At 42.2% G+C, this 12,247-nt stretch overlaps 2 non-coding genes across 2 annotated transcripts; both read left to right on the top strand.

Moving 5' to 3' along the window:
- The first annotated feature begins 1,336 nt into the window (after positions 1-1,336).
- On the top strand, positions 1,337-1,409 carry TRNAV-CAC (transfer RNA valine (anticodon CAC)). The gene has a single exon. It is a non-coding gene; the product is annotated as a tRNA-Val (tRNA).
- Positions 1,410-4,643: 3,234 nt separating this feature from the next.
- Positions 4,644-4,716, top strand: TRNAV-CAC (transfer RNA valine (anticodon CAC)). The gene has a single exon. It is a non-coding gene; the product is annotated as a tRNA-Val (tRNA).
- The last annotated feature ends 7,531 nt before the right edge of the window (positions 4,717-12,247 follow it).

The raw sequence follows: 12,247 nt of genomic DNA, 5'->3' as shown, positions 1-12,247 counted from the left end.
GCGGGGGTGGCAGAGGCAGCGGTGGGGTGGCGGTGAAGCGGAGCGGCGATGGGCGGAGCGGCGATGGGCAGAGTGGCGATGGGCAGAGCGGGGGTAGCGGTGAGGGGGTGGCGGAGGCAGCGATCGGGCAGTGCGGGAGTGGCGGAGGCAGCGGTGGGGCGGCGATCGGGCAGTGCGGGGGTAGCGGTGAAGCGGAGCGGGGGTGGCGGAGGCAGCGATCGGGCAGTGCGGGGGTGGCGGAGGCAGCGATCGGGCAGTGCGGGGGTGGCGGAGGCAGTGGTGGGGTGATGGGCAGAGCGGCGATGGGCAGAGCGGCGATGGGGAGGGGAACAGCAGTGGATGGGTTGGGGGCAATACTCACCGAGGATCACGGCAGCAGGATCACGGCAGCAGGATCGCTCTCAGCACCTTCAATCCAAGGATGAAGTGAACCGGAGGTGAGCGGTCACGGGCAGTTCACCAGTACCCTGATTCACAGTGACTGGAGGGTTCGATCACGAGGACGATCCCTCCAATCAGAGCTGGGGGGGTTTAACTAAAGGTCAGCCAATGATCAGTGTTATAGAAACACCGATCAGGGCTGAATTGCAATGTTTCAGCTATTTTTATTAGCTGAGACATTACAACGCCTGTGATTGACTCATTGTCACAAATCAGCCAATCACAGGCACCGTAGGTCCGGGGTGGAGAAATCACTCCTCGGGAGGTCAAGCAGAGGTCCCCTCCTTCTAGAAAACGGTGGAAAATTCCACCGATTGCTATTACCGGGACCACAGTGCCCGCGATTACGTCATGACGGAAAGATCCGTCCTTGGTCGTTAAGGCACAGGGCACAAGGACGGATCTTTCCGTCCATGGTCGTGAAGGGGTTAAATACAAAAGCAAACAACTAAACTATGTGGAAAAAACTAACACATTCAATGTAAACTTCCTTTTAAGCAAAATCCCTTTGTAGGAATAAAACTGGTAAAATATGTAATAAAAATTGTAAATGTTTCATTAACCAAAAATACTTTCCTTCAGCAATAAAAAGGCCCCGTCAGTCACAATTCTGCTCTGCTAGCCAATACACAGTACCTTTCCATCAGGTTTCATAGAGTAGTGGTCATCACGTCTGCTTAACACGCAGAAGATCCTGCGTTCAATCCCCAGTAAAACCAATCTGTTCTTGGTGTTGAAATAATTCTCAATTAAACTACAATATATGAAGTTCTTGGCTTTGTTGCCGAATGATGGGATGTTTTGGCTTCCATCACCAACAGGGCTACGAATTTGTTTTTTTTCCTGTGGCGGTCAAAACTCGTCTCAAATTGCCATTACTTTGCAGGATTTCAAAGGTTTCATAGTGTAGTGGTCATCACGTCTGCTTCACACGCAGAAGGTCCTGGGTTCAATCCCCAGTGAAACCAATCTGTTTTTGGTGTTGAAGTAATTTCCTATCGACTTGTAATATGTGAAATTCTTGGTTTCATTGCCAAATGACAATACATTTTGGCTTCCATCACAAAGAGAACAACGATTTTGGGTTTCTTTTTTATTGACCATTTCAGAAGAAAACATAATCCCATATTATAAAAATCCTATTTGTTTCAAAATATATAGTTCCCATGAATACAAAAGCAAAAGACCAAACTATGGAGAAAAAAAGTAACACATTCAATATAAACTTCAATTTAAGCAAAATCCCTTTGCAGGAATAAAACTGGTAAAATAAGTAATAATAATTGTAAATGTTTCATTAACCAAAAATACTTTCCTTCAGCAATAAAAAGGCCCCCGTCAGTCACAATTCTGCTCTGCTAGCCAATACACAGGAACTTTTCGTCAGGTTTCATAGTGTAGTGATCATCACGTCTGCTTAACACGCAGAAGGTCCTGGGTTCAATCCCCAGTGAAACCAATCTGTTCTTAGTGTTGAAATAATACGCTGTCCAACTACAATATATGAAGTTCTCGGCTTTGTTGCCGTATGACGGGATGTTTTGGCTTCCATCACAAACAGAACTACAAATTATTATTTTTTTTCCCCTGGCGGTCAAAACTCGTCTCAAAATGCCATTACATTTCACAGGTTTCATAGTGGAGTCATCATCACGTCTACTTCACACGCAGAAGGTCCTGGTTTCAATCCCCAGTAAAAACAAGCCGTTTTCGCTGTTGAAGTAATTTGCTATCAACCTGTAACATATGAAACTCTTTGTTTTGTTGCCAACTGATAATATATTTTGGCTTTTATCACCAAGAGAACTACGATTTTGGGTTTCTTTTTTATTGACCATTTTAGCAGAAAACATAATCCCATATTATATAAATCTTGTTTGTTTCAAAATATATAGTTCCTTTAAATACAAAAGCAAACAACTAAACTATAAGGAAAAAAGTAACACATTCAATGTAAACTTCCTTTTAAGCAAATTCGTTTGTAGGAATAAAACTGGTAAAATATGTAATAAAAATTGTAAATGTTTCATTAACAAAAAATACTTTCTTTCAGCAATAAAAAGGCCCCGTCAGTCACAATTCTGCTCTGCTAGCCAATACACAGTAACTTTCCATCAGGTTTCATAGAGTAGTGGTCATCACGTCTGCTTAACATGCAGAAGGTCCTGTGTTCAATCCCCAGTAAAACCAATCTGTTCTTGGTGTTGAAATAATACTCAATTAAACTACAATATATGAAGTTCTTGGCATTGTTGCCGAATGATGGGAAGTAATTTGCTATCAACCTGTAACATATGAAATTCTTTCTTTTGTTGCCAACTGATAATATATTTTGGCTTCCATCACCAAGAGAACTACGATTTTGGGTTTCTTTTTTATTGACCATTTTAGCAGAAAACATAATCCCATATTATAAAAATCCTATTTGTTTCAAAATATATAGTTCTCATAAATACAAAAGCAAAAGACCAAACTATGGAGAAAAAAGTAACACATTCAATATAAACTTCAATTTAAGCAAAATCCCTTTGTAGGAATAAAACTGGTAAAATATGTAATAATAATTGTAAATGTTTCATTAACCAAAAATACTTTCCTTCAGCAATAAAAAGGCCCCGTCAGTCACAATTCTGCTCTGCTAGCCAATACACAGTAACTTATCGTCAAGTTTCATAGTGTAGTGGTCATCACGTCTGCTTAACACGCAGAAGGTCCTGGGTTCAATCCCCAGTTAAACCAATCTGTTCTTAGAGTTGAAATAATACGCTATCCAACTACAATATATGAAGTTCTCGGCCTTGTTGCCGTATGACGGGATGTTTTGGCTTCCATCACAAACAGAACTACAAATTATTTTTTTTTTTCCCCTGGCGGTCAATACTCGTCTCTAAATGTCATTACTTTGCAGGATTTCACAGGTTTCATAGTGGAGTCGTCATCACGTCTACTTCACATGCAGAAGGTCCTGGGTTCAATCCCGAGTAAAAATAAGCCGTTTTCGCTGTTGAAGTAATTTGCTATCAACCTGTAATATATGAAATTCTTTGTTTTGTTGCCAACTGATAATTTATTTTGGCTTCCATCACCAAGAGAACTACGATTTTGGGTTTCTTTTTTATTGACCATTTTAGCAGAAAACATAATCCCATATTATAAAAATCCTGTTTGTTTCAAAATATATAGTTCCTTTAAATACAAAATCAAAAAACTAAACTATGTGGAAAAAAGGAACACATTCAATGTAAACTTCCTTTTAAGCAAAATCCCTTTGTAGGAATAAAACTGGTAAAATATGTAATAAAATTGTAAATGTTTCATTAACAAAAAATACTTTCCTTCAGCAATAACAAGGCCCCGTCAGTCACAATTCTGCTCTGCTAGCCAATACACAGTAACTTTCCATCAGGTTTCATAGAGTAGTGGTCATCACGTCCGCTTAACACGAAGAAGGTCCTGCGTTAAATCCCCAGTTAAACCAATCTGTGCTTGGTGTTAAAATAATACTCAATTAAACTACAATATATGAAGTTCTTGGCTTTGTTGCCGAATGATGGGAAGTAATTTGCTATCAACCTGTAACATATGAAATTCTTTCTTTTGTTGCCAACTGATAATATATTTTGGCTTCCATCACCAAGAGAACTTCGATTTTGGGTTTCTTTTTTATTGACCATTTTAGCAGAAAACATAATCCCATATTATAAAAATCCTGTTTGCTTCAAAATATATAGTTCCTTTAAATACAAAATCAAACAACTAAACTATGTGGAAAAAAGTAACACATTCAATGTAAACTTCCTTTTAAGCAAATCCCTTTGTAGGAATAAAACTGGTAAAATATGTAATAAAAATTGTAAATGTTTCATTAACCAAAAATACTTTCCTTCAGCAATAAAAAGGCCCCGTCAGTAACAATTCTGCTCTGCTAGCCAATACACAGTAACTTTCCATCAGGTTTCATAGAGTAGTGGTCATCACGTCGCCTTAACACGCAGAAGGTCCTGGGTTCAATCCCCAGTGAAACCCATGTGTTCTTGGTGTTGAAATAATCCCCTATCAACCTGCAGTATATAAAGTTCTTGGCTTTGTTGCCGAATAACGGGATGTTTTAGCTTCCATCACCAACAGAGCTACGAATTTGTTTTTTTTCCCCTGGCGATCAAAACTCGACTCTAATTACCATTACTTTGCAGAATTTCAAAGGTTTCATAGTGTAGTGGTCATCACGTCTGCTTCACACGCAGAAGGTCCTGGGTTCAATCCCCAGTGAAACCAATCTGTTTTTGGTGTTGAAGGAATTTCCTATCGACTTGTAATATGTGAAATTCTTGGTTTCGTTGCCAAATGACAATACATTTTGGCTTCCATCACAAAGAGAACTACGATTTTGGGTTTCTTTTTTATTGACCATTTTAGCAGAAAACATAATCCCATATTATAAAAATCCTATTTGTTTCAAAATATATAGTTCCCATAAATACAAAAGCAAAAGACCAAACTATGGAGAAAAAAGTAACACATTCAATATAAACTTCAATTTAAGCAAAATCCCTTTGTAGGAATAAAACTGGTAAAATATGTAATAAAAATTGTAAATGTTTCATTAACCAAAAATACTTTCCTTCAGCAATAAAAAGGCCCCGTCAGTCACAATTCTGCTCTGCTAGCCAATACACAGTAACTTTTTGTCAAGTTTCATAGTGTAGTGGTCATCATTTCTGCTTAACACGCAGAAGGTCCTGGGTAGAGTTGAGCGCGGTTTGAGGTTCGAGGTTCTCCAGTTCTAGGCTCGAGTGATTTTGGGGGCTGTTCGAGATCGAACTAGAACTCGAGCTTTTTGCAAAAGCTCGATGGTTCTAGATACGTTCGAGAACGGTTCTAGCAGCAAAAAGCAGGGCTTTTTACAGCTATAGTGTGCAGGAGCCATCGCTGGCAGCCTGCCACAAGCTGGTAACCAAGATATACATCGGGTATCCAATTAAAGCGCTTTGGTTAGTAACCCGATGTTTATCCTAGTTACGTGCAGGAAGCCCACACTTCCCCGCTCAGCTCGCTCCGCCCCCTCCTGCCCGCGGCATGTACACACGTACACACGTATACACACACACACACACACACACACACGGTCCTGCTCGGCTTACCTGCGGTCGGCCCGGGTGCAGCAGTCCTTGGCACTGGAAACTGTGGCTGCTGGCCCTTTAAGGCCCGCAGACCACAGCGTTCACTGTGTTCTCCTACATTGAGCATCATCTGTGGGCGGAGCTACCGCCCGGCGTCCTGCTCGGTCGCACAGATGAAGGAGTCACAGTGCCAGCCAGCGACCCCCAGCACATCGCTTCCCTCCGGCGCTGTGTGGGCCCCATCTGCACCGTGACCTGATCAGTATGTGGGACATCACTCCCTCCCCGCCCCTCCCTGTCCCCCCGTGCATGTGTGGGCCCGCAGAGCCATGTGTGTGACCCCCGGAGCCGCGTGTGTGGGCCCCGCAGAGCAAGGTGTGTGTTTGTATGTATGCATGCAGCAGAGCAGCATGCGTGTCTATATGTATGTATATATGCAGCAGAGCAGTATGCGTGTCTGTATGTATGTATGTATATATGCAGCAGAGCAGTATGCGTGTCTGTATGTATGCATATATGCAGCAGAGCAGTATGCGTGTCTGTATGTACGCATGTATATATGCAGCAGAGCAGTATACGTGTCTGTATGTATGTATATATATATGCAGCAGAGCAGTATACGTGTCTGTATGTATGTATGTATATATGCAGCAGAGCAGTATGCGTGTCTGTATGTATGTATATATGCAGCAGAGCAGAATGCGTGTCTATATGTATGTATGTATATATGTAGCAGAGTAGTATGCGTGTCTGTATGTATGTATATATATATGCAGCAGAGCAATATGCGTGTCTGTCTGTATGTATGCATGTATGTATGTATGCAGCAGAGCAGTATACGTGTCTGTATGTATGTATATATGTAGCAGAGTTGTATGCGTGTCTGTATGTATATATATATGCAGCAGAGCAATATGCGTGTCTGTCTGTATGTATGCATGTATGTATGCAGCAGAGCAGTATGCGTGTCTGTATGTATGTATGTATATATGCAGCAGAGCGGTATGCGTGTCTGTATGTATGTATATATGCAGCAGAGCAGTATGCGTGTCTGTATGTATGTATGTATGTATATATGTAGCAGAGTAGTATGCGTGTCTGTATGTATGTATATATATATGCAGCAGAGCAATATGCGTGTCTGTCTGTATGTATGCATGTATGTATGCAGCAGAGCAGTATACGTGTCTGTATGTATGTATATATGTAGCAGAGTAGTATGCGTGTCTGTATGTATATATATATGCAGCAGAGCAATATTCGTGTCTGTATGTATGCATGTATGTATGCAGCAGAGCGGTATACATGTCTGTATGTATGTATGTATATATGCAGCAGAGCAGTATGCGTCTATGTATGTATATATGCAGCAGAGCAGTATGCGTGTCTGTATGTATGTATGTATGTATGCAGCAGAGCAGTATATGTGTCTGTATGTATGTATGTATGTATGCAGAAGAGCAGTATGCGTGTCTGTATGTATGTATATATGCAGCAGACCAGTATGCGTGTATGTATGTATGTATGTATATATGCAGCAGAGCAGTATGCGTGTATGTATGTATATATGCAGCAGAGCAGTATGCGTGTCTGTATGTATGTATGTATATATGTAGCAGAGTAGTATGCGTGTCTGTCTGTATGTATGCATGTATGTATGCAGCAGAGCAGTATACGTGTCTGTATGTATGTATATATGTAGCAGAGAAGTATGCATGTCTGTATGTATGTATGTATGTATATATGCAGCAGAGCAGTATGCGTGTATGTATGTATATATGCAGCAGAGCAGTATGCGTGTCTGTATGTATGTATGTATATATGTAGCAGAGTAGTGTGCGTGTCTGTATGTATATATATATGCAGCAGAGCAATATGCGTGTCTGTCTGTATGTATGCATGTATGTATGCAGCAGAGCAGTATACGTGTCTGTATGTATGTATATATGTAGCAGAGCAGTATGCGTGTAAGTATATATATATGCAGCAGAGCAGTATGCGTGTCTGTATGTATGTATGTATATATGTAGCAGAGTAGTATGCGTGTCTGTATGTATGTATATATATGCAGCAGAGCAATATGCGTGTCTGTCTGTATGTATGCATGTATGTATGCAGCAGAGCAGTATACGTGTCTGTATGTATGTATGTATATATGCAGCAGAGCAGTATGCGTGTCTATTTGTATGTATGTATATATGCAGCAGAGCAGTATGCGTGTCTATGTATGTATGTATATATGTAGCAGAGTAGTATGCGTGTCTGTATGTATGTATGTATATATGCAGCAGAGCAGTATGCGTGTCTATGTATGTATGTATATATGTAGCAGAGTAGCATGCGTGTCTGTATGTATGTATATATGCAGCAGAGCAGTATGCGTGTCTATGTATGTATGTATATATGTAGCAGAGTAGTATGCGTGTCTGTATGTATGTATATATATATGCAGCAGAAAATATGCGTGTCTGTCTGTATGTATGCATGTATGTATGCAGCAGAGCAGTATGCGTGTCTGTATGTATGCATGCAGAGCAGTATGCGTGTCTGTCTGTATGTATGTATGTATGCAGAAGAGCAGTATGCGTGTCTGTTTGTATGTATGTATGCATGTATGTATGCAGCAGAGCAGTATGCGTGTCTGTCTGTATGTATGTATGCAGCAGAGCAGTGTGTGTGTGTGTCTGTATGTATGTATGCAGCAGAGCAGTATGTGTGTGTCTGTCTATATGTATGTATGTAGCAGAGCAGTGTGTGTGTGTCTGTCTATATGTATGTATGCATGCAGAGCAGTATGTGTGTGTCTGTATGTATGTATGTATGCAGCATAGCAGTGTGTGTCTCTGTATGTATGCATGTATGATGTGTATCTATGTATGTCAGTGTATATGACTGTATAGATTTGTCTGTTTATATGTATTTTTGTGAGTTTGTCTTTAAATATGTATATGTACGTGTATGTATCTGTGTATGTGTGTGTGTCTGCGTGTTTATTGGGCCCACTGGGACTCTTCCGCCCGGGGCCCACAAAAACCTGGAGCCGGCCCTGCCTGCGGTGATGAAGTCCCGCCATCCCGACCTCAGCGCTGTCACTGTCCTTCATGGCCGCCGCTTGTCACATCACCTTCTCTCGCTTCCGACCCGAGACTGACTAGCGGTGACGTCACGGGCCTCTCGCGATTCTTGGCTGTGAAGGCGGCGGTCATTGAACTCAGTGACAGGGGCTGTCAGTGTGCTGGAGATCAGCGCAGGTAATGTACCTCGCTGACAGCAGCACTTGTCATCCCCTGCAGTGACCTGGGCTGACCCATTGATGTTAGCTCAGGTCACTGCACTGCTCTCCCAGCCAATGGGGAACATCCTGCTCTTCATTAACTGGGACAGTGTGGATCGTCATGGCAACCCCTTGGATTACACCAGACCTGGATTTGTTTTTCATTCTAATAAATTGGTTAAAGAGGGAATGTTTTGGGGAGTGTTTTTTCAAATAAAAATGTGTTTGTCGTCTATTTTTTTTTATTACTGACTGGGTTGGTGATGTCGGGTATCTGATAGACGCCTGACCTCACCAACCCCAGGGCTTAATGCCAGGTGACATTACACATCTGGTATTAACCCCATATATTACCCCGTTTGCCACCGCACCAGGGCGCGGGATGAGCTGGGGCGAAGCACCAGGATTGGCGCATCTAATGGATGCGCCACTTCTGGGGCGGCTGCGGCCTGCTATTTTTAGGCTGGGGAGAGTCCAATAACCATGGACCTCCCTAGTCTGAGAATATCAGGCCTCAGCTGTCTGCTTTACCTTGGCTGGTGATCCAATTTTGGGGGACCCCTACGTGTTTTTTTTTTTAATTATTTATTTAATTTAAAATAACAGCGTGGGGTGCCTTCAGTTTTGGATTAACAGCCAAGGTGAGGTTGCCAGCTGTGGCCTGCAGGCTGAAGCCGTCTGCTTTACCCTAGCTGGCTACAAAACTAGGGGGAACCCTACGTCATTTTGTTTTCATTTTTTTGGCTAAATACAAAGCTAAGCACCCCTTAGTGCCACATGAAAGGCACCAAAGGGTGCTCCACTTTTTCTCCACTTTTTCTCCACTTTTTCTCCACTTTTTATCCATTTTTTCTCCACTTTTTCTCCACTTTTTCTCCGTTCTTTTTCTATGGTCGGTCTACCCATTAGCTCTGCCATGCATACTGTAGCTCTACACCTACTGCACATGTTACTTTATGATTGACATCTTTTTCGTACCAGAGCTGTCTAAGCCTACTCTGACCCCATATTTGTCATTACTATATTGTCCTTGTACTGTATTATGACATTTGTATCATGTGTTTCATTTCTTGCTGTGTTGCAATTTTTTTGCTGCATCCCAATTGTACCTCTACATTGTTCGAGTTTATGTTATTGTTCTCTCACTCTTATGTGATACTGATTATTGTCATTTTTCATGATTACATGCAGATAAGTCCAATCTGACGAAGGCTCAGGCCGAAACGTCATTTGTAACTTGTTTTGGACAAAAACATATATGCTTATGAAAAAATTTTTTTTCTTAATACGGACCAATAAAGAGTGATTTTGCATTACTATCCGTTGTGACTTACTGACTTAGTCTGGGAGATTTAGAGTGCCGAGGCTACTCACTAATTTTATCTATTATTACCTCTGAGCACCTATATACCAGTGAGCATAGCTTCCTCTACAGTAGTTCTCCTGATTAGGCATGCCCTTACCTCATGAGCAGGGCATTGCAGCTTTGGTAGCAACCATTACGACATGGACTCTGCTGCTGTGGACCCGGGGATAGTGAGTGCAGATTCATTGCACCCACACTCCTCACAAGAAGGGTCCGCACTCCTAGAAAATGGGGGATATGTTCCCTGAGTGTCTCCCCCCCATATTCTAGACGGTCCAGAGTCGTCGTGGGACCCCTTTATTTTTTTTCTTACAATAAATTGGTGAAAGAGGAAATGTTTTGGGGACTGTTTTTTCAAATAAATTTCTTTTGTCGATTTTTTTTTTTTGTTAGTACTGACAGTTTATGATGTTGGGTATCTAATAGACGCCATAACATCACAAACTGCTGGGCTTGATCTCAGGTGACTTTACAGCTAGTATCAACCCGATTTATTACCCCGTTTGCCACTGCACCAGGGCACGGGATGAGCTGGGGTGAAGCGCCAGGATTGGCGCATCTAGTGGATGCGCCACGTCTGGGGTGCCTGCGGCCTGCTATTTTTAGGCTGTGAAGGCCCAATAACTATGTACCTTCCCACCTTGAGAATACCAGACCACAGCTGTCCGCTTTACCTTGGCTGGTGATCCAATTTGGGGGGGACCCTACTTTTATTGTGTAATTATTAATATTTATAAAATAATTATAAAAAAGAGCCTGAGGGGACCTCCACATTGGATCCCCAATCACGGTAAAGCTGCCAGCTGTGGTTTTCAGGCTACAGCCGTCTGCTTTACCCTAGCTGGCTATCAAAAATGGGGGGACCCAACGTCATTTTTTTTTTAACTATTTTTTAAATAGAGAAAATTAATGGGCTTCCCTGTATTTTGATTGCCAGCCAAGGTAACGGCAGGCAGACTGGGGTGGCAACCCATAGCTGTCTGCTTTATCTGCGCTGAGAATCAAAAATACCGCGGAGCGCTACGTCATTTTTTTAAAGATTTATTTTTACAGCACTGTGATGTCCAGCAATCAAAATACAGGGAAGCCCATTTTGTTTTTAGTTAATTAAATAAATAATTAAAAAAAATATATATGGGCTCCCGCTGCATTTTTTGTATTGCTAGGTAAGGGTAATCCAACCAGCTACTGGCTGCTAACCCCCACTGCTTGGTGTTACCTTCACTGGCAATGGAAAATCCAGGGAAGCATTTTTTTTTTTTTTGCCAAAAAACTACAAAAAAAGGACGTGAGCTTCGCCATATTTTTGTATGCTAGCCAGGTATAGCAGGCAGGTGCTGGAAGAGTTGGATACAGCGCCAGAAGATGGCGCTTCTATGAAAATGCCATTTTCTGAGGCGGCTGCAGACTGCAATTCGCAGCAGTGGGGCCCAGAAAGCTCAGGCCAACCTGTGCTGTGGATTCCAATCCCCAGCTGCCTAGTTGTACCTGGCTGGACACAAAAATGGGGCGAAGCCTACGTCATTTGTTTTCTAATTATTTAATGAAATTCATGAAATAATAAAAAAAGGGCTTCCCTTTATTTTTGGTTCCCAGCCGGGTACAAATAGGCAACTGGGGGTTGGGGGCAGCCGTACCTGCCTGCTGTACCTGGCTAGCATACAAAAATATGGCGAAGCCCACATAATTTTTTCAGGGGGCAAAAAACTTCTGCATACAGTCCTGGATGGAGTATGCTGAGCCTTGTAGTTCTGCAGCTGCTGTGTGTCTGTATGGAGAAGAGCAGACAGCAGCTGCAGAACTACAAGGCTCAGCGTACTCCATCCAGGACTGTATGCAGAATTTTTTTGCCCACCAAAAAAATGACGTGGGCTTCGCCATATTTTTGTATGCTAGCCAGGTACAGCAGGCAGCCACGGGCTGCCTCCAACCCCCAGTTGCCTATTTGTACCCGGCTGGGAACCAAAAATATAGGGAAGCCCGTTTTTTTTAATTATTTCACTTATTTCATGAAATAATGAAAAAACAAATGACGTGGGCTTCGCC

This window comes from Anomaloglossus baeobatrachus, chromosome 2 (genome assembly GCF_048569485.1).
Source record: "Anomaloglossus baeobatrachus isolate aAnoBae1 chromosome 2, aAnoBae1.hap1, whole genome shotgun sequence".
NCBI classification, from domain to species: Eukaryota; Metazoa; Chordata; class Amphibia; order Anura; family Aromobatidae; genus Anomaloglossus; species Anomaloglossus baeobatrachus.
This window is presented reverse-complemented; position numbering and strand designations above follow the sequence as displayed.